The sequence below is a fragment of the Metopolophium dirhodum genome, chromosome 6 (assembly GCF_019925205.1).
Source record: "Metopolophium dirhodum isolate CAU chromosome 6, ASM1992520v1, whole genome shotgun sequence".
Classification (NCBI taxonomy): domain Eukaryota; kingdom Metazoa; phylum Arthropoda; class Insecta; order Hemiptera; family Aphididae; genus Metopolophium; species Metopolophium dirhodum.
The window spans coordinates 24,436,998-24,461,182 of NC_083565.1; the positions used below are offsets into that span (position 1 = coordinate 24,436,998).

At 34.7% G+C, this 24,185-nt stretch overlaps 1 protein-coding gene and 1 long non-coding RNA gene across 2 annotated transcripts in view; one reads left to right on the top strand and one right to left on the bottom strand.

Moving 5' to 3' along the window:
* LOC132946910 (coiled-coil domain-containing protein AGAP005037) overlaps positions 1-24,185 on the top strand; it is a 238,621-nt gene that overhangs the window by 133,106 nt on the left and 81,330 nt on the right.
* LOC132947142 (uncharacterized) overlaps positions 1-24,185 on the bottom strand; it is a 49,379-nt gene that overhangs the window by 13,015 nt on the left and 12,179 nt on the right. The window contains exons 2-4 of the long non-coding RNA XR_009664845.1: positions 7,997-8,342; positions 7,636-7,737; positions 7,453-7,566 (exon numbers count right to left, since the gene is read on the bottom strand). This is a non-coding gene — a long non-coding RNA (uncharacterized LOC132947142). The remainder of the gene's footprint in view (positions 1-7,452; positions 7,567-7,635; positions 7,738-7,996; positions 8,343-24,185) is intronic.

Here is a 24,185-nt window from a genome sequence, read left to right on the forward strand (position 1 = left end):
ATCCTAATACAGTTTTTTGTTACTATATCGATTTACATTATATTTTTGTGTTTTCGTAATAGTAATTCAAACAACAAAAAAATATCAACGAAATAACAAATTATCACAAATATCGCAGAGATTACGTCATAATATACTGACAGATATTTTTAAGCGATTATTTTGTTACCGGATATTATTGGTCGAATGACATGACGGTTCACCATATTATAATACATATTTCAAATGTATTGAGTGAAATAAATTTTATTTTCACGTAAAATTGTCACTATAAATTATAATATTATGATGTTTGGCGTATAATTTGATCGTCGTAATCAAATTCATTTATCTAGGAGTTTTTTTCTATTAAAAATTTAAATTTCTGTATGATGTTATATATTATATTATGTTCTTGTAATGTTTACGTCAGTGTTTAAACTGCACATGCAATATTATTATGCATGCTGCAGCAACGTCAGCGATGCACTGAAATATACTGCAACGGGACTACAAATAAATTAAATCTACGCATATAAATATATTAAATGTTCATATTTACAAAAGCGTCAAAACGATGAGCTTTTGCGTGCAGTTCGCGCTTATAAATCGTCGACTTTTATATATATTTTTACAATACCCACCTTACCGCATATTCGATCTATTATAACGTCTTTCACGCTCGATGATGATTATATTATAGGAAAAACATATTTTGTTAGAACGATCGAGACTCGAGAGTAAATCTTGGAGATGATTATATTTTACGAATACACAATAGGTATAGGTATAGGGCGAGATGCGTTTCGCAAATATTGGACAACGTGTTGGATAGAACGTGATTTTTCATGCCACACCGAAAACAATTTAATCTGAGATTGTTTCCGGGAATACGTTCCTAAGGGTTGTATATACGTAATGCCATTTTCGATAGGGCCAATCGCCTCCTGTACGTAGAATATATAGGTCGCTCAAATATGATAATTCAACCGAGAGATTTAAACTTCGTCGTTTCTCTGGATATACTATATACGTCACGTATGTATATAAAATGTGTGTGCGGTGTATAATATGGGTTAACAAAACGTAAGAATTTGGAACTGACGCGATGAAGTATTTCGTATACAACAAACTTTTATCTCGTTTTGCATATTATATTCGCTGTTGCGGTCGTGAGCTCTCGGCGAGCACGTATATACTGCCGGTATATGGGGGTGGTAGGTACTTACTAACGCGTTGCCGGCAAAAGTAGAATGATTATTAAAAATGAACCACATAAAATAGAATTCTTGCATTCGAAAAAACTCGTACAGAGTTATTATTATTTTACGTTTCAAAAATGGAATCTAACGCGCGTCCCGCGAGTGAGAAAAAAAAACCGATTATAAGACATAATTCGCCGGAAAACATGACGTCGTGACGACTGTATGTACAATCTTTATTATATTATATTCGAAAAAGGTACAATAATTCACATTGCCTTCACTTCGGGATTCTCGACAGATGATGTAGGTACCGAGCATAATATAACATATGATATATTAATGTGCACATATAAATATGAAGCTGCAGTATTTTAGTGTAGTACAGAAATAATTAATAGAGTCTTACAATAATTATAATGATTTTCGCATTTCCGAATGAATTTTCCGCCAACATTACCTACGTCACCTGTGCATAATATTATTTTACAGTCTGAACGCAGTGAGTGCACTATTTGTTGTTTCGCGTTATATTACAAGACCGAGGGTAAAAATTACGGAGACTTGTACGCAACAAATGTATAGAAAGAATAATATATGACCGCTACTATACTGTATAAAGCTACGTGTGATTAATATGCTTTCGATGCAGCCGATAATATAGAGAAAAAAAGTATATCGATATTTTTCTTCCGCGAGGGACATCTACGAATCACGTAAATATGACCACGACAACGAAAACCTTAAAAGCAGTGTATAATATATTATGTCGAATGCCTTGCTCAAAATCGGTCAGAAAAACAAAAAACGTTACAACATATTATCATGTTGATTGTTGAAACCAAAAATAATTCACGACGGGACTCATATTATAAAATATTATAGAGATATTACGATATTATATTAGCGATTATAGTGCGAATGGAAGGTCTACAGATTCCGAAAAACCGGGGATTGAAACCAGTATAAAACCGAAAAAAATTGGAAACCGGTATTGAATTCAAAACCGAAATCAGAAAAAATTTGATACCGGTATTACTTCAAACCCGAAACCGGAAAAAATTGGATACCGGTATTATAATTTAAAACCGAAAATATAATTTAAAATTCAGTATTTTCTTTGAAACTCTTTGTATCACAAACATTTTGAAAAGTTTACTTTACACAAAAGGTGATCTGGTGATTCGAATAAATTAATAAACTTAGAATGAATGGTAAATAGTCCAGGCCTTGAAACCGACTTTAGAAACCGGTATTAAATCCAAAACCAGAACCGAAAAAAAAATTGGAAATCGGTAAACAAAATCGAAACTAAAACCGAAATTTCTTAATACTGGTATTGAAAAATTGAAACCAAAATTGAATAAATGTATACCAGTAGGTATACAAAATAGAAAAGAAACCGAAATTTTTTCAATCGGTTTCAAGCCCTGCGACAATCCATCAACAACAAATATAATATATAAATAGTGTATATAAGTATAGGTATTTAGCTGCGATGAACACTTAAAAATATTACTCTGCAAGATTGGTGGATTGAGTCGATAACCGTTTTGGAAAAAACTTACTCTAGTGATGGGTCGGCGTATTACGTGCTTTTATTTCGTACCACTGCTGCAGATTATGATGTAGGTAGTCGTTATATATATAGGTTCTAGCGGTTTTTCACACTCGCCTTATTATATACATTAATCGGGTAATTATTAACGTTTTAAATTCCGGAGATTGGAGAGCGTTTTTCTCCGGTGGCTGATGATGTATATACCGTACACGACTACGACACGAGTATAAGAACTTACTACATACCTAAATGTATTGATGCGTTAAATCGTTAGACTATATATACTTTGTGTGTGCGTGATATTTACAAAAAGAAACCGCCGTAATTGTATATTTCTCATTTTATGTATATATATATATTTTTTACACTTACTTTTGCTCGCACGTGCGTGTATGTTGAAAAAAAAAGCCGTTTTCCCTCAAAAACGCGCGCGGTTTAAGTGCGTTTATCGGCGCAAACAAAATGAGCTCCGGTCACAAATTATAATGCTTACAAACCACTTTTATGTTGCGATTATATTATTATTGTTATTACTTACATTATTGCAGTCCGTGCACTCTCCTCATTACAAGTGGCATCGGATGCCTACCTGACTCTATTACCTTTTAAAATATAATAATATAATAATACGTGTAGGTACATATTATATATACGCAGTCATTATATAATATTAAACACAGCATAGAATCCGCTCATTAGAAACACCGCGGATAATAATAATTATGGATACGACCGCGTTATTGAAACAAAATGTCTATAAGTACGGACTGGTCGTGTATTAAAAAAAAGAAACATTGTAAATCAATCGCGGATTATATCGAAACAACAGGTCGCGGTTATTTGAAACGATCGGGGCCAATTTCGACGACGAGTATGTATACATATAATAATATTGTCTTTTGTCATTACGATCGATGTACGCTCAATCGTCCAATAATAATTTCGTATACAGCGAAACCTCAATAACTCGAACGTCTATAAGTCGAATTTTCGATAACTCGAATTTTTTTTTGCCTCGACCGATTCGAGTTGTCGGTGTTTCACTGTGTTTCATTAAAACACACTCGCAGAGAGCAGGAGGAAGCTCCGATATGTTATAACGCGGCACAAACGTGCAGGTTTCAAACTCACCGAGTCAGTATCAACGGGTAAAAACGACATCGACACATAATATTTTACATGACATTTTTATTTTTTTTCTTAATAGCTTTATATTATACTTTTTTCATATAATAAGTAAAACCGATCGCTTATTAGACATATATTCGGTTGATAATCACTCCTTAAATAATTCAACACCTTGGTCCATGCAAAAGTGTTCCCTAATAAATGGCTTCTACTGTATAATAATAATAAAAATAGGGGGGACAAGGTGGCCGAGCGGTCTAACGCGACGGATTCGGCACAGCCGGTCCGAGTTCGATCCTCGACCACCGGGCGGCATTTTTCTCCGTGCAAGTCACGGTGTCCGGAGAACAAGTGCCGCCATCCCCCCACCCGGGGCACGGCAGAAACCTACGGGTGCCCCATTAGAAATTCTGCCAAACACAACACACGTGTATCAACCTACCCAATATAAAAAAATCTACAGTGCCCTCCCCACACCCAATGGCCTATGTTGCCGCGGGTTACCCAATAAAAAAAAAAAATAATAATAAAAATAATATGTAATCTCACATTAAAATATATATAATATTGTATATACCACATGATAGGCAACTGCAGCATGCTTCGCACGTATATAGTCAGTCGTGTCGACCGCCTGCACAATATAAACATAATGATTTCGGAATATATTGTGCGGATTTCGCACCACAATTATTGCGATTATTTTTGATATATCGAGTCTCTTTTGGGTGAAATCGAGTGTATAATATATAAGCCATATCGCGGATAATCGTCGGGTTTTCGCCGACCGCTCGCGAGTAATAATTAGATCGATGGACCTCGCGTACAGCGTATATGGCTCGCGTCGACTTTGCGCCACGAGGTGAAATAATATAATAATTTCTAAAATATATAATAATATTATATTATGTTTTCTTGTATATTTTTGTAGACAGCTGCAGCACCACTTTCACAACCACTTTTCACGGGCGTGCAGATTCTTTTACCGATCGCTCGCCGCCGTTGATATTTCACAGATATATACGCGAATCCCACATAATATATACTAATGTATACGTCATTATAACCAGTTTAGATCGTATTATTATTGTGTATATTATAGTTTTTGTGCATTTATATGTTATACGGTGCGCTGCTATACGTCGCGCGCGTACGTGTCGTACGTTACGAGTAAGATTTTTTTAAAAATTTTTTTCACTAAGCGTATCGTTTTGGTCGTGGGAATGGCGATTGCAAAAAAAAAAAAAGAAAAAAGCTGTACCACAACATCTATATATTATACTCGTTTCGTCTTATAGGCACACGTAATATTATTAGGTATACGTATGTATACGCAGCTGCCGTGCAGGAGAAAATCTCACGGATGACGGCCGTTATATCGATCATCAATTATTCAATGTGGGTATGCCGGACGAGATTAACCGAGCATTCTCACCCCCGGTTTTGACATAAATATTACGATATTAGATGAAATACTGATTTTAGAATATTTTTCAATAGAACCTCTCTACACGTATTGTGTCGTGTGTACCGTTTGATGTGGCCATATATAGGAGTGTCTCGTGCGGGCAATACCTGCAGCAAAGCTTTTATTTTCCCAAAGACAATAATCGTCTTTTTTTCTCGAGTATTTTATCATCCTCGGTATAGGATCCCTATTATAGGTTTTAATTGCTTAGCAACTATATACTCGTTCAGTTTGTTTGATAAATATACACAAAAAGATACATCAAAATTTTCTAAAAAAAAAAAAAAACACGACCGCTACGAACACTTTACGCGGAAAAACCGGTCGCGGGTTCTCATTTGGAAAATAAATTAATAGTTTGTATCGCCACAGGATACCCCTATATTGTAATGGTACGGAAAAAATCCCACATGATTAAAAATATGTTATTTTACGGGGTCCTCTGCAGCGCAAGTGGAGTTACCTCGGAAAATCAAAATTCAAATAAAATTCATTGCATCAAATGGGTAAAAATGCAGGTGGCGAGCACGGCGAATCGCTCCTCTGTCAGTATGTATTTATATTTTTTGTTTACCCCACCGAGGTTAGACACTTTTCATTTCGATAAACAAATGCACACATACGACAATATACCCAGCGATGTTTATATATATTATATTATACGAGTGGCACCTCGGCTGCTGCACGTGTGCCTTATACGGAATAAAAATCGTATGCGAGAAAAGCGGCGGCGAATATTGCAGCGTACAAAAAACAATATATAAAGTCGAAATTCCATCGTTTCCGACTTACGGCCGACGTGTGTGGTGTACGTGCGCATATTATAATATAGAAACACTCGCGACTTCTCGGATCGCGTCTTAAACGCGGCGGGCGTTATATATAATATATATTGCTATACTTATATTATATATATATATATATATTGTATTTACACGCCGGAGAGGGATAATAATATATGTGCACAAAGACGCGTGTCCTAAATATTAATAAGACTTATACGCGCGGTCATAATAATATACATACTATAACCTACTGCAGGCTCCTGCTGCAAATATATTCGGTGATAATGTTATGATGACGTATACGTATATAATATATATAGCCCCGATGACGTACGTATGTAGGCGCCACTCGACCTCTGAGACGTGGGGGTGCTGTAATGTTGTAAATGCTTCTCACTCCCCCTATAATGCTATCTTACAAGTCATCAATCCGCGCGACAACCGATACTTGAAAACTTTTTACGCACATTTTAACACACTGTTCATATTAATGCGCGATAAAAACAAAATATAATAATATACCGTGTAGCTAAATAATATTCTTTTCACCAACAATATCGATATTTGGAATATGGCTCGGTCACGCCGCGGAGTCGTCATCAAACCGGACACGATTATTAATACGATTGAATGCGTTCAAAATCGATTTTTTGAGAGTACTCGAGCAAAACAAAACGGACGTTTCGCCTGCAGAGCAACTATAGCGAGGGAGATGAGTGGTTCGAATAAAACCACTAGTGGGGTGTTAAATTTGAACTCGGGGACCCTAGTTGCGTCGACGATGACCGACTTTCAGCTTTGGGGAAGTATATTTTTTATTGCAATGCATACCGGCTGCTTGTATGGTTGTACGCGTTTTCATTTATTTTTAAATCCTCCGTACACGACGTTGCTTGCCGTCATATACCCATCAGCTGCACTGTACCTGTAGATTGGTGACTGGTGAGAGAGATGAGTGCAGTGCCGCCGAACACGGGTATCAACAGGTGAAAATTCCCCAGAACTATTTATGGGTGGGCAGGTGGGTGGGTGGGTGGGGTGATAATGAGTGATCAGTCATTAGTGGCGTTTGCAGATATTTAAAGGCAGTATATCGTGATTACAATGCACTATTCGAGAGTAGCTAAACATTTTTTTTAGCAGGTGGGTCCAACACCAGCGTTTTTTCCCCATAACATGAAAATATATAGATCGGTGCCACTGAATGAGTGGCTTGAAAAAAAGAATAAAACTAGGGGGGGGGGGGGTGCTAAATTTGAACTCGGGGACCCTAGATGACGTGCCGACTTTGAGCTTTAAGGAAGTATATTTTATTATTGTAATGCATACCAGCTGCTCGTGTATAGTTGTATTTTATCGTGTAGTTGTACGCGTATTCATTTATTTTTAAATCCGACGTACACGACGTGGTTTGCCGTCATATACCCATCAGCTGCACTGTACCTGTACGTATATAATATTATAAATCGTATGTAATATAATATATATATATATATATATGTATATACGTACCGTTATTTATTTATTTTTTTACCAAACTAGTCACGTGTGGCCATCATTTGTTACCGTTTTCTCTCTCTCTCTCTTTGCTTTTATTATATTTACTTTTTTTTCCTGAAATATGACACGAGTAAAAATATCGTCCATCAAGTAGCTAAAGTCAAATTTATTTCACCATTTCAAAAATAAAAAGTACGTGTCTCGTTCCTCGCGTTTTGGTTTCCGCATGGTAACCGCCGCGCGCGGTTATATATTACACATAATAATAATATATACATATACACGAATGTACATAAATACATTACGCTTATACACACGCACACACACACACATACACACACACACACACACACACACGTACACATATACTTACATTAATATATATTACACGCAATCATCTCGAAGCAAACGCAAGGCCCGTAACAGTTTTTTTTTTAATTCCATTGTTTTTTTTTTTTTTATACTTAATCGTAGCAAAAAAGGTGATATAATAATAATCATAATAAACCACCTATATTTAAGTCGATCGCCGAAGTTGCGTCATTGACTTTAATAATTATTACGGTCGTGTATATATATCACAGAGTATTGCAACGTATTTCCGCAGACGTCTTGTGTGACAAAAAAGGTGGGTTCGCATAAAAACAATATCCTTATATTGTCATTCGTGTTGTACGTCATTATCATTCGCAACAGCAACTGTACCAATTCGGTCACATCTAAAATAAAAAAAAAACCCTGTTTATTGTAACAGTACCGCTTATATTTCATACTGACGACAACGGATCACGTCTAGTGCAGTAATAACGAATAGAAAACAACCGTCGGTATGTGCGTACAGGGTATTAAGAGCATCATAATATATAGGTAGGTTCTCTGCGGTTTTGCGATGCACTCGCACCGAAAGTAGAGTTACCTATGTGTAATTATTTTTAATAACACAAAGCCAAATGTGTCGACTCGGAATATGTACCCGCTACCTGCACGTTTATAATATAACAACATACTCGATTGAATAATAACTGACCCAGTCACGTGATCATTTTTTTAATTGTCGCATATAATTATTGTGCTGTTTGAAAACGGCAATTTCGTGTACAATAATAATATTTAATCGCTATTGTATTATTAATTGTTATGTGTACGCATATACATGATATGCCATCCGGAACAGAGCGCGGCCGAAGGTATTGTTTCGGAGCAATTTGCTGCTTGGTGGGTGGGTCGCGCCCCAAAATACCTAGGCACACATCATAGAAAATATTGTACTATATACGTAAGCAAATATATGAGGGGGGGGGGGTCATCGTAAATAAAAATCAGGCAAGACATGATGGCTCTGTTGTACATACAAATAACGCGGTACAGGTGTCTAGAGAAGTCACTGGACGTGTTGGATTTGAACGACGATATAAAACAATCTAATTATGTAAGATATCATGCCGGATCTCGGAATATGGACGTTGAGGCCGTTACGTTTTTTTTTTTTTCATTTATTAATTTGCACGCCTAACGGAGTCGGGATAATATCGTGTAAAATGTCTCGGAAACGTAATATTCAAATTAATCCCATTCCCGGAGGTATAATATAATAATATGTATTGTATCCGGATCCAGCTGCAGAAATGTACAAAAAATAAATGTATACCGCCAGCAGTAACGCTCCTCTGAATCCAAAGGCTAACATTATAACGCGTACAAAAGGCATCTCGCGCGTAGGTTTTTTTAATTTGACGTTTTTCCCGACAAGTCCCACGTAAATATTTCTTTACTGTGCAGACAGATAGGTAGCCGCAGTACAGTAAAACCGAGTGCATTAGGCAAATTAAAAAAAAAGCATCACGACACACACACAATTTCGTTCGTTGATTATCAGGTGGGTAATTTATATTAGCGCGTTCATTCCGTGGAAACAATAACGTCGTGAACAGACAAATCGGTGTGCGGTACGAAAATGATATTTTGTGCTAACTGTATATTGTAGCTTTATAACATAATTGCTGGTAAAGTACCTGCCTGCCGTACTCTAATGGTCCTTTTAATGTTTCCTTTATAATGTATTACGACAAATGCTAATAATAATAGTATTATAATAATATAATCCACCGTGCAGGTATATTATAATACAATTTACGATATTTTGTTAAGAGGACGTCAGCCGGCGCACTATTTGTTTTCTCTCTCTGGCCCACGCGATACATAGGCAAAACGCATTTACGCAGGATCATTTTTTCTATGTTTTCGAGTAATCTTAGAGTAAAATCACCTATTACCAAAAAGATAGAAAATAATATTTTTGAGAGAATGACATATCGGATTCGTCTAAATATTGTCTCAAAACAGTTTAAACGTAATTTAAATTTACAACATTTTTTTTGTTTCTTTTGAAAATCGAACACAAAGTCAAATAACAATAAAATATAATATCGATGTGTCATTCCCTCAAAAATATTATTCTCCGTCTTTTTTTCGTAATGGGTGATTTTACTCTAAGATTACTTAAGAACATAGAAAAAACGATTTTTCGTGAAGGCGTTTTGCCTATGTTGCACGTGGGCCAGAAAGAGAAAACAAATAGTGCGCTGACATCCTCTTAATGAATTCCATCCCGAAAATTAAGAACGTTCTATTAAATGGATTACTACTATAGCTAAATTTGATTTCGCGTCACTTATTATAAGTGACGTGAAATCAAATTTACCATCACATACAATATGGTAAAGCGCGCACTTAATTTTGGTGTAGTTCAAACAGCCTTCTCGAGTTATCGGTATAGAAACGCAATTAGTCAAAAATCAAAAGTACGTGTAATTTTTGAGGTTTTGGTATTATAGGGACCTACTACCTGTGCTACAACTATAATAATCATCGAAAACACGAATGACGAACGTCAGCAACACGCAGCACAGCTAAAGTCCCGTGTAATATTCGACATTATATTTTACGACGAAAATAATAATAATATGACGTATATATGGGTACAATGGCAAATCGAATTCTTTTTTTTTTTCGAAACCAATAAGAATAGTGTTTTCGTCCTACGCGTCGTACAATATACCTATATAGGCAGGCGATAAAAATACACAAGGTAAGTCTCCTTTCTTCCACTTTTTTTGTCGACCAACAGACTTACTTTTTTTTTTTATCGACATTTTCGGTTAAAGTTGTTACTCTCTCGTGACGGCGAAAACATTTCGGATTACGGTGATAAACAAATAAAACACAATATATACAATAATATATAGGTAGGTCGCCGGACAAGACGTCGTATACCGGCGGTAAAACAATATATTTTATAAATCGTATTATATAAGACAAGACAAGACGCGTCGTAAACGTAGTAAAAGTCAATCTATATATACGCGTAGATAAACTCCGGTTGTTATAATATTATTATACGTCCCGAAACCAATTTAATTGCCCCGCGAATCACGATAATATTATATTACACGAGCATGTATACCTACTCGCGGACGTGACACAGGACGGTATTAAAATGTAATTGAATGTATATAGTATGGGATCGATAAAAAAAAAATAAAATACCGAAAATCGTCGTGCTCGGTGCTCGTTATAATAATATAATGATAACGAGTATTGATCCCGGGCACGATGTACCTGCAACAACACCATATTGACTCCGGAGCAGCTGACACCTGTTGTAGTACATAAACTAATCAAATAATAAACGTAGTGTCAATATTTCTTCGGTTTTTTTTTTTTTCGGCAGTAGCTGCATGTATATAATATACAATAGTTTTCTCTCTGTTTATATATAACATCCACACGTCCGACCGTAAACGACCCTGCGATTGGCCCCCGTCATTTATTCGTACCGTCATTCGCCTATTATCCGGGATTATTAGTCCGCCGGACCCGGAAACGCGCGCGGGCCGGAGTTATGCTCTCCGCCCGGCTGTCGCGATCGTTAATTCTCTCTTGCCCCTCGGGCTGGTAAAGTCGACTGGGATCGAAGAAATATGTACGCTTATAATATGGACACCGACGTCGGTGGCAGCCCGGTGGAAAACGACGAATCCCTGTAACGGTTACATTATTAACCTGCGACCTTATATTATAGTGTGTCCCATAAAGTGTGCAACTTTAAAATCTGCCGCTGTTTTTTGATTAATTTTTTTTAAATTTTGTCGGCAGCTCTGTTCTCATCAACAACTACCAATTAAATCGGAGTAATAGTAGATACTAGAAATGATATAAGAACAAAGCTGCCAGCAAAATGTAAAAAAAAATGCGGCAGATCTAAAAGTTCCGCACTTTATGGGACACCCTATACGTTCCGCGGATTTTGAATATTGCCAAATAAATGAAATCGGTCGTCTTTCCGGCCGAACGGCGAAACTGAACCGTTAGCGGAAAACGAAAACACTATACAATAATCAAGTATATCTATCCATACGTACATTTTATCGAAATCGCGCATACAACGAGTTTACGTGCAACGCACTCGAAAACTACCCAACCGATTTCGATAAGATCGTATGCTCAATGTGGGTGATTTGGTCCAACTTATAGGATATAGGATAGCTGCGCCTATGGTGTCTCGATGGGTTTCTTTTTTATCGATAATCTAAGAAAGTATTTTGAGTTTTATGATTGAAATTTTTATTTACAAATGGTATTGATATTATAGTGTTACATCTTACATTATAATTACGGTGATGCCGTGATACAAATCACGATGAAGAACTTGATATAACTTTGAATCTTAAGAGTTAGACATTATACACGGTACGGATACTTTCGCTGGGTCTGCAAAATATACTGCTCGCATAATCACAAGCAATATAATATATATAGTCTCACGGGTAACGCCGGGCGGGATGGCTCTAATATAATAAATAATATCATAATCGAACGTGTTCCGACTGACTCACCGACTAATCAGCGCAGGGCAATGATTGCGATTTTCACAGTGCCTTCGTATCACCGTGTAAAAGTGTGATGCACTAAGAAAGCATTTTCCGAAATTCGCATTTTAAAGTGGTGCTTTCATCACAAGTATTTCGAGATTCAGATTAATGATCGATGAAAATGTTTAAGTTTTGAACACCATACTACACCGAATATCAAATTGAACAAACTTTAAATAATAACACGGAGTTGATATTTTCGGAAGAAGTGCACGAGGTCAGCTAGTAATAATAATTTAATAAACACAAACTCTTATGTTTTATGTACCTACCTAACACCTATTATAATACGTGCACTGTTGACCCCCAACACTTGAAGTTAATTTATTCAACATCGCGGGCGAATAAATATGTAATATTATAAGAGCGAAGAACGGAAAACGAAGATTTCTAATAAAATCTGAAATCCAATCAACTCCTCGATCATATTCACTTTAATTTATGGAGAATATCTCGAAAAATTATTCCCACATCAGGACTATTCACCGATTCTTGATCAAAACTGTTGATATAAGTACACATTATAAGTAAATGTGCACGTCATGTGTAATGTGTAAAGAAACGTTACGTCGTCGTAGTGATAGTGTAAATTTTCAATTTTATTATACTCGCATTAGATTTAAACCGACAAATATATGAGATTTTGGATATTTCATATTTGTCAATCGATTTTCAATAAAATTATTTTTACCCCGAATTATAAACTATAAACACGCTGTATATAAGGATATATATATATATAGGTAAGTTTAACAGTTAAAACACATATCATATATTATTCGATTTCGCTCTGCCATATTATGTTCCGTGTACGCACTATTATCTAAATCCTCGAGTAATATAATTATCTTCAAGTTTTATCTATAAATTAAAATTAGATTTTCCAACCGACTCACACATAATATTATTGCGACTATAAAAGCGTCCAATGCGAATCACGTTCAAAATTAATGTGATTTTTGTACATCCTGCTCTGTGTATATGACATATTTACCTTTGCCGAGTTCAAAGTCAGTTTGGGTATTTAATATATAATATCATAATATAATAGAATATAAAATAAGCGTACAAAGTACAACGTTGTATACACAATATAATGATATAAAGTGTAACACGCCCAGGGTATTTTCACCAGACGAAAATGTATTTAAACGTGTATATATAGCACGATTGCTCGGAAAAGCTTCTGTAGTCGGTTAGTATTATGCGTAATAATACAAACTGCAACTATTATTATCATCATGACTATTATTTGCGAATCAGAAGTTTAAAAACCTTTGTGATGTATGCGCCAGTTGTAGACCGCGGTGTGGATATACAACGCGCGCGATTTTCAGCAATTTCATTGGACGATTTAGTGTCAACTCTACTACCACATAATATTGACTTACTGTCGACAAATTCGTGTTTGTATATCTGCATGTCATGTGTCACGTCTGCGGAGAAATGTTTCTCCAAAAATTCGGGCTTGTTGAATCTTGGTAACTATTAACTCTTTTTCTGTCGTGATGTAGATCGTACATTATATTATATTATATAGGTACACGGCCAACAGACAAAAATACACAATACGTCAATCACTTTGTGTTTTCTACACAACCACCTCATCGTTTCATTTCATAAGCTTCTCACCAGAAGTATTTCTCTTCCTGCAATAACGAATGCGATATATGTTTTTATAATGTATTATTACTCGTCCAATACGAATTGAAATTGAAAAAAAATGTAAATATAATTATTACACGGCGTTGCGTCGGCTGTAGCTCGATTTCTTTTCCAATCATTCTGGTTTAGAAAATAGTAATTATAATAATAATAAAAATAATTATTATTATTATTAATTAATAATTTAATAATAAACATTGCCGTTTTACGAAATTTCATAATTTTTTATCATAATAAACCTAAATCAAACAAGTCAAAGTATGTATGCATTAGCTGTATAGTTATTATATTCTATGGGTTCTTTAATTTTGATTTTTAATTAGTAAGAGAAAAACTAATTATAAAAAAATAAATATCGTATAACTTGATGACTGGAGGAGTATTATATTTCAATCGTTCAATTATTCTTATAAAATGTTTTTCTATTATTTTAGTTAAAATCGTTATTGTACACTTTGAAATCTGATTAACATAATATTGTCATCCCTAAAGAGAGACGTGCGGGGATTCGAATAACCCATAATAATATTTTTTTTATAATTATTATTTTTTTTTATTTTGGAGTCCACCGAACTGAGTAATCTGAACCTTGTAGCAATGTAGCATAACAATTTACTCGCGGGTTTCCCTGAAAATCAAATGACTCGGAAACGTTTTCCATATATATATAGGTACATGCAGGTTGAAAAATATTCACCTAACATGTTTTTAACAGCTGTAGCGGTATTCAAATAAATAGTATACGAAAATATTGAACGTAAACAAATGGCGTGTGCACGTGACCCAACAAGTGTGATTCAAAAGTTATTTTCACTTACGAAAATACAATACTTATACCTATACACAGTGCGCTAACTTTCATTGGGGCTAAATTACAATATACATTTTTAAACATTTGCCGCCCTTTTAAATGATACAACTTTTGCCGCCCTAGGGCACCGATTACCCCATTCGCCCTCAACCCCACCTTAGCATGGCTTTTCCGATACAATCATCATAATAATAATATTATCAGACCAATAGCAAATACCATCGCTTTAAAAACAGCGTACCTATTGGCTATAGTTATGGTTACTAACTACCTGTTGATTTTGGAACGATTGTGATTATGATGCATTGGTATTTTCTGGAACACCCGCGTGACGATGATATTATAACAATAGTAATAATATTAATATTATCTAATTTTTCGTTTAAATATCTTTATTTGAGAATTTTTTAATAACTAATTATAATATTGTAATATATTTTCTAATGACCCTGGATGACTGTGGAGTACACCAGCTATACCCACGGGATGTTCGTATCGCAAAATACATAAATACATGTATCGGACACGTGTAGCACAATATTATGTACCTTACATAAAAAAAATATTCTACTCGTTATTTCCTCAAAAGAATACGCGGAAAACATTTCCCTTTTAACATTAATAATTTAGTAGATAAAAATTTAAAACAAAATGTGTATCTCTAAAACTTGTTTCTTACAGATTTCCGTAGAAAAATAGAAAATACTGAAAACCGCCTGTTTTTAAAAGGTATTCCGTGACTGGAAGGAATTTAAAGTTTAAACCCATTTCAAAAATGGCTTATTGCTATAAATTTTTAAAACTTCCATGTCGAACAGTCATGTACCTAAGTACATATAAATAATATAATATATCAACTATGTCTTAAAGTCATTGGCGAAAATCGGGCGAGGGGCTTGAGGGGGCTTGCCCCCCTGAAATTATAATGAAGTTCCGCCTATGGTGTGAGTCCGTGCTGCACTAAAAATTGCTTGTTGGATTACCTATTTGTTTCGACTAAACGTATATTATAATAGTAATATTTAAAATGACCTGTTCGCTTATCGTTTTGCAAGTGCAGAAAATAATGATTGGTTAAGGAAATCTTGAATAGGTGATAAGATTATAAGATTATTTTTATCATTTCACTTAGCTAATGATTGAATATTATAATAATACACTTATAATTGTACCCACCTATTTTACTCATCGCTGTACAGGTTTTAGAATAATAAAATATAATATTGAAAAGCTCACTTATTATAAATTATTTGAGTTATGGGATATTCTAAAAAGTTTCCCAACTTTTCTGATTTTTACAAACCACAACACTTGTTTTGTTCTAAATTCAAAATTATTTGAATTAAGAGAACTTTTATTTTATCAACTATTATAATATGATGTTTAATAAGAACATACAATTTAAACTTTAACATTAACATTTTCCAAATGAATATTGATGAGACGCTTTAATTAAACAATATTTTAATATAACTTGAAACGAAAACAAATTCCAAAGTTTTGTAGTGCTCACTCTAACGAAACAATTATTTATATCATGTACCATATAATTTATTATTTACAAAGAATATACAATTCTCGTCCGTATACATTTCAGTATACGTTTATTATTATTATTATTATTATTATTAGGTACCTAATATAATTTAACGTTAAATAACTAAAATGTACGATTGTACACGCGTCATAATACATTTTACAAAAAATAATTTTTACCGCTAGGTATACCAATTTGCATGCGCGTTTTCATTTTGGATAATTGTCGACTATATGGAATTGAGTTCGACAAAGTTGAAATCGTTGAACCGATAAACTTCGGTGGTAAAAGGAAAATGCGATTCGAATATTATGTTGTTTATATGTGTGGTGACTTTAATGAGGTTTCGGTAAATTAATGACCTCGACAGATGTTCGGAAAACTCACTAGCCGATATGGCAATTCCCTTTTTCGAAATCAATTAATCCGTCTTCGTGCACATAAATACATAACATCCAACTGAATTTCAATTTAAAATCGTTTTTGATACGTCGTCGTGGCCGCGTCACATCGATAAAGGTCTTACTGTTGAAGACCGATACAAAACTCGCAGAGGACAAAAATACTATTTTCCTTTGAACACGATCGTTGATGATCGTTGATGATTTGAAAACAAGAGTCTATGGGAATCTACATAGGGTGTCCCATAAAGTGCGCAACTTTTAAATCTGCAGCCATTTTTTTTAAATTTTGCTGGCATCCTCAATCTTATCGTTTCTAGTATCTAATATTACACCGGTTTGATTAGTAGTTGTTGATAAGAAACGATAAAAACATGGCTGCCAACACAATATTGAAAACAATGACGGCAGATTTAAAAGTTGCGCACTTTGTGGGACATCCTATAGAAACTGTTTTCACGGTCCGGTTGTATACCTATAAGCTTATCGTCGTAATTTACGGCACCTTAACCACACGAGAAATAATAAACGGTGAAAAAAAATGATTGTAATTGGTTTTTCGTCAAAACACGTCATACATAGGTATTCACGATCGATTCATGTACTGTATTGTACGACAGCAAAACGTCGGCGTTAACCCTTTTTTCGATAACGAAAATAAAGCCCTCCCGACAGTACGTTATTATTGTGCGTCGCGCTTGCACTAAATTGATGACAAGCAAGTAACGATTGTTTTACGATATCCAAAGTTTTATGTTGCGTAAGACGCGCGGGAAAACCTCGAACAAGGACGAAAGTCGTCGGCGGCATTTGCGGGTACCTACCTATAGGTTTATTATGTTATACGCGTATAGGCAGCTTAAATCGACGAAGCGCCGTGAACTGTGATGTGGGTCAGTCGTAGTCGGAAGTAAAGACGAAACGCCGCCGTGAAACACACACACACTCACACACGCACACACACACACACACACACATTATATTATATAGGTAGGTTATACGGAGTATTGTTTTTCATTACTGTATTATTATTATTATTATTATTATTATACACCGGAAATAAGGGTCGGTTTTATTATTATTTTTTTTGTCTTTTTTTGTTTCGCTAACCCGCCGCAGCTCACACTGCACGCGCACACCACTATACGGACCATTTAAACGGAATCGCGTTCTCCTGCAGCAGCAAAGCCCGACCCGCGATAATATAATACAACAACAATATGTGTATATAATAATGCGTTGCGGTAATGGCTCCCAACTCTCATAATATTATATAGGTAGGTATTTCGCTGGAATCGATAAATTGAAATTCCGCCGTGTGCAGTGCCCGCAATCGAATTACCGCAGCGGCGGTAGTCGATACAATATCATACCGGAGACCTGGTATCAACAGTGATATTATACTCGTGTGCAGTAATGTGCATGTATAGGTATATACCATAATATTACATATATATATATAGGAACGCGCGTGGCGAACGATAATATAGCACTCTGCGCAGAATAAACGCTAAAGAGTTTTCGTCCATGTGCACAGTGTTACCTGTGCAGGCACGATGCGCATTGCGCATTTACGCATATCATTAATATTATCGTAGTGCGATGGACGAGGGCGATGATATAACAGCGAATTTTCATCATCTCGGAGGAAATATAATATTGTAGATGGGTTAACGACCGGTTTACATTATACGCAAATACGACGCCTACCCACATATCAGATAATATTATGATTTACTCGCGTCGAAAGAATGTGCACTGGAAATGAATAACATTATGATTTCGTTTTTACTTGTAATACGAATAATGGTGACGGAAATAAAATGCGTAATATTATAACTAGGTGATGGTAGGTACCTACCTGTGTATACCGTGTTTACCGTACGCGCGCTTATTTATGGTTACAGTTTGAAAACTGGTAATCGCTGCGGATACCGCACCTTATATATGATTAAGCGCACCGCGACGTTAAAATATGAATTCGTGTTTAATCTTTGGTGCAGTGTGTGTTTTTGACATAATTATCAAGTAGTTCCATTAAAATTGAAAGTTCGTTTCCATTTCGTTTTCGTTTTATATATCTTTTTTTTTCTATCGAAAGCGTAGCAGAAAAAAAGTTGTTTTTATAATATTCCAATTAGTGAAACGACACACAATTTTTTAATGAATTTAATTACGTAGCACTGCCGTGCGATAATATCATACGACCGGATACCAACATACACTATGTATGATTATCATTATAATTATTATTTTTTTTTTAGTTAAGGCTTCGACAACTGAGGTCATTAGACTGTTACTGTGGGGGGAGGGTACGGTTGGTTTGATCACGCGCAAGATGTGTAGTGCAAAGCATTGTCACTAAAATCCGGGTGGTGGTCACCCATCCGGAACTAGTGACACCGGACAGTGCTGGCACTAAGAACACGTTTATGACTGAAGCCGAACACCGCTTTTCAAAGCTGTTGAAAGCTGTATTTTATAGTCTTAAGCAAGTTTACTTGTAACACTTCACTTTTTAAAAAGCTTATTCGTTTGTGACTAGTGACTATACCGTTCTTAGGAGTTTTGACATCAACCCACAAATTATTTATTTTTTTACAATAATATCAATTAACTAACAAAAAGAAATTGTCCCACTGGAGGAACTTAGACTTATATTATTATATTACGGAGCAGAGATGTAGAATATACTTTTTTCAAATGTTAAAGTGTAAATATCAAACAAATAATTCATATATAATATACTATACCTTTAGCTATAAATACCCGAAATCGGATAAAACCAGAATTTACTATAGGTAATAAAAACTTGTTAACCAAAGGGTTCTCACATAATTTTGACTAATGGCTTCAGTAAAAATGCAAAAAATCTTATTTATACGTTATTTTAATTTAGTTTTCTGTAAACTAGTTTTTACGCACGATCTCTCAGTAAATACTAGTTTTATTCTTATTTTTAGATAGACAGGCGATTTATTGACATTTTTTATCGAGTATAGTGAAACGGACAATAATTATATTACAGTTATTATAGTTGTTTGTGAATTATGGCTTATTAGTTATTAAAAGGACCAACCAATGATTTATGCTACAAAACAAAAAAAACTTGAAAATTGATCATCTTATATTCAAGAAAAATAATATTTTACGAACATTTTTTCTAATAAATAATATTGTGCTTAAAAATATAAAAAAAAATATTATTTTATAGTACATGGTTTTAATAACTGTCATGACATTTTCAGTTGCACAGTAATTTATTCAATTTATTCTTTTACCCAGAAAATTCTGTTTATTTCTCGGTACACCAATATTGGAATAAAACTATACACGCCACTGAAAATAATTTGGTAGATAACTTAGGCCACACGGGTAAGTACTGTATCATTATCACTTGACAAAAAATGTCAATAACCACAGTCAACCAGTCAACCACATTTTTTTACCGATGTTTATCCATACAAATATGAATGAAACTAGTATTAACTATGAGGTCATGACTTGTAAAAACTAGTTTTTACTAAACGTTTAATAAAAAAAAAATTTCTTCGCGTTTTTACTCCGATCATTAGTAAAAACTAGGTGTACCTTATAAAACCGACTCCCATATTAATAGTTTAACCAGTTTTCCGGTATTTACCGCAACACATTAAATATAAACAACCGTTTGACATTCAAACAAGCTGCGGGCTGGTAAAACCGATTACCTACTCCGCAAAAGTATGGTCCATCACGTGAGTCAGCTCGCAAATAAACTTTTGAACGTAAATGCTTTTCTGCGTATTACGTAGCTACTAAGTCGTATAATAATATTAATAAAAAAAAACGTTTGCTCGGTACAATTGACATAGCGTTGAATAAAATTGTCGGAAAAGTTTTCTGCTTTCGACTGTGCGAGCGTATAATTAAAATTGTTTTCAAAAAAACCGGAAATCTGTCTGTAGGCAGGTACCATATAATATAATATGATAACTGATAAGAAAACGAACATGTGTTGGGCGGCATATATATATAATATTGTCGGTTAAACGGATCACTCCGCGTAATAACTATACCTAAGCACATAATATAATATAAACGCTTTCACTGCAGTAGGATTATAGTATTTATGTATCGCTATACACGACCCGCGAACTGTATTACACGCAATAAAAAAACAAAACGAAACATTTAAAAAACTAAAACCGACCATATAATATTATGTTACATATACACACACGAGCACGTACACATAATATCATATTTGCATAATATAATTCTATTACGCATATAACAGACGTGCGCTACGGTCCGGGCGTGTGCTTCTATATAGATTATAATATATCGTTCGGCAGATCTCCTACGTATATTATGATGTATAGAACACATTATATATTATATTATGTTATTTGCACTCGCGGTTGTCGGCTGTTACCGCTGTATACCATGTTTAATGACGTCGCGGCGGTAGCCCGCCGCCGCCGCCGCCCCTTTTGGCCTTTTGGTCTCGCGTGATCTCTACCGTTTAACTATATATACGCGCTGCAACTATACCGTGGTAGCTGCTCAGCTCGTGTCTGTATCCCATAATAATAAATGTATAAATAATAATTATTATTATTATTATATCGTCGAGTTATCGAGACGTGTGCAAACATAATATTATGTTCATAACTACGAAACGTGAACCAGCAGATTATAATATGTATGGTTGATCTCACTGTAAACAATATAGTAATATCAGAAAATTTGTGTTATTTTAACGAAATTTTATAGTTATAAAATTCAACTATAGTAATTTGTAAGACCAATCAATATTATAGGCAGTTTAACTATATTATTTATTTATAATGTTGATTATAGTTATTGAAACTACACTATAGTCTATTGTTATATATAACAGTCAATAATACAGTAAATATAACTACGTTTATTTTAACTATAAAATAATAGTAATTTTTTTTCCATGTGCTACCCGTGCAGCGTGCAGCGTGTCTCCGGCTTGCAAACATATTATTACATTGGAACTAGATAATATGCAGAGTCGAACCGTTTGGAGTTTGACAAATCGAACCAGACTTTAGGTGTTTGGTTCGAATACAAAAGTCGAACGTATAGTTTTAGAAAAATAGAACCCAAACCGGACTCAAACAAAAAGTTCGATATATCAAAAATTAGGTAATCTGCTCTAAATTCCAAAGGAATGTACAAACTCAAAAAAAAATATTACAACACTTCATACGTTTCGAACGAAAAATGTTTTATATTTTGGTTTGACATAAACCATATAGGCACCTATAGTCATATATTTGGTATTAAACTAAATGTTTAGTCCATATAAGTTCCGATCGATGTTTAATGTATATACGTTCGGTTCGAGTTCGACATCATATGTTGAGTTGTTATGTTCGACATACGATTAAAAGGTCCGGTTTGAAACAATATATTTTCTGAGTTCGACCCGCCTCTAACAGGTACCTATAAAATTTTAATTCAGCAGAATCAACTAGTGTGTATCGTTACTTATTATATAGCTTAAACATCATTATAGTGAACTAACTGGTTCTGCTCAACTCAAATAGACAATGGACAATGGACAATGTGTATACGTTCGTTGTACTCGGACAACAGTTACCTATTCTGGATTTTAAATACTTGCTCCTTTGGCGGCATTTTCGTGATCGCGGCCAGGAAGAGTAGAAAAAAATATGATATGATAATATGATATGATAATATTATTAAATGTTAAGTGTTATATTATTAATGTAATGTTTCCGCACGTGTCCATCTTACGACACGACAGTGTCACACGTGACAGAGTTCTGTATACCTTCCCGTTTCAAATTCGACAAACGTTCGTAAAAATGTATGTAATATATTACAAATCACACATTTACCGGACGGATAACATGATTATTTCCTATACACATAGGTAACCATCATTAGCTTTCATGAATAATTATTATAGACTCGTCGTGCCAATTGTGCGAGTGTGAGTATTGAAATCGAGTTATAACTGAAGCGTATACAGGAAGATTCACCTGCAGGAATGCACACCCCCATTTTTTCGTTTACCAATGAATTTATTCAATTTTTATTTTTTGTATATACAGATTCACAAAAAAACGTTTAACAAACATTTAAAATTCAAAGTTTAGTAGTATTAATATTATAGATACCATTTTTACAAATTATTAATGTTGATAAATTAATAATAACTACCCCCCCCCCCCCAATGGGGTTCTCATTTGAAAAACAAAAGTTTGTATTTCCACATCACGTGCTCCACAACACCCCTTAAGTGTATAGTACAAAAAATCTAAAATATTTTTAAATATTATGGCATTTAACGTACCTATATTCGAAAATCTTAAAAATCTATCTTTTAATAATATTGCATTATACACTGATATAATAAAACAAGGGGATGCGCATATGCTCGGCGAATTACCTTGTACATACCATCGAATCTTACACGGAAAAAATAAAATTACTCTAATATTATAGTTATAACAAATCATAGTAAATATAACTGTTTAATAGGTAAAATAACTAAAACGATTAAATTATTATTACTATATAAATATAGTTATTGGTTATGGTTAGGTTTACTAGTTAACGCAGTTTTTAATGTTTGAATGGACTAAAAAATATAGTTTTCAACTACCATATTTCAGTTCGAATAACTATAATAACTTGACTATAATATTTTAGTAAATCCGATTAATCTCGCATAGCTATCCCCATAGCAATATTATAATGTACAGTCGATCCTATACCGTTTCCGTAGTGCAAACAACCGTTTTGTTTTTTCCGTGTTCCCGACGGTAAAAGTACCAGTTTATGTGGTGTATAATGCACCTGCTCGTCCTGCAAGTGTATTCGATAATACGACGTGTGCGTATGTTGTGCAGCGAGCAAAGTAGCCGAGGGTGTTACGGTACCTATCGCATTCGTCTATAGATCAGTGCGGCGCGCGTTTTTATGACTTGCTGCACGAGAGATTTATATATACGTAAACGAACATATTTTACGTCTCTATATAAACCGTCAAAAACCAGTCGACCGCCGTTTCGTCTACTTAGAGGATAATAATATGCCGTCTACTTTCGGATGAGCAATTTTTACTCGGCAACCTGTTTTGGAAAGTCGACCGTACCGGTTTCCAGCAAATTTATTTGCTGCGTTTTGTGTTTTCTAAGCAACGGAATTTTTTTTTTTTTCATTTCATCTTT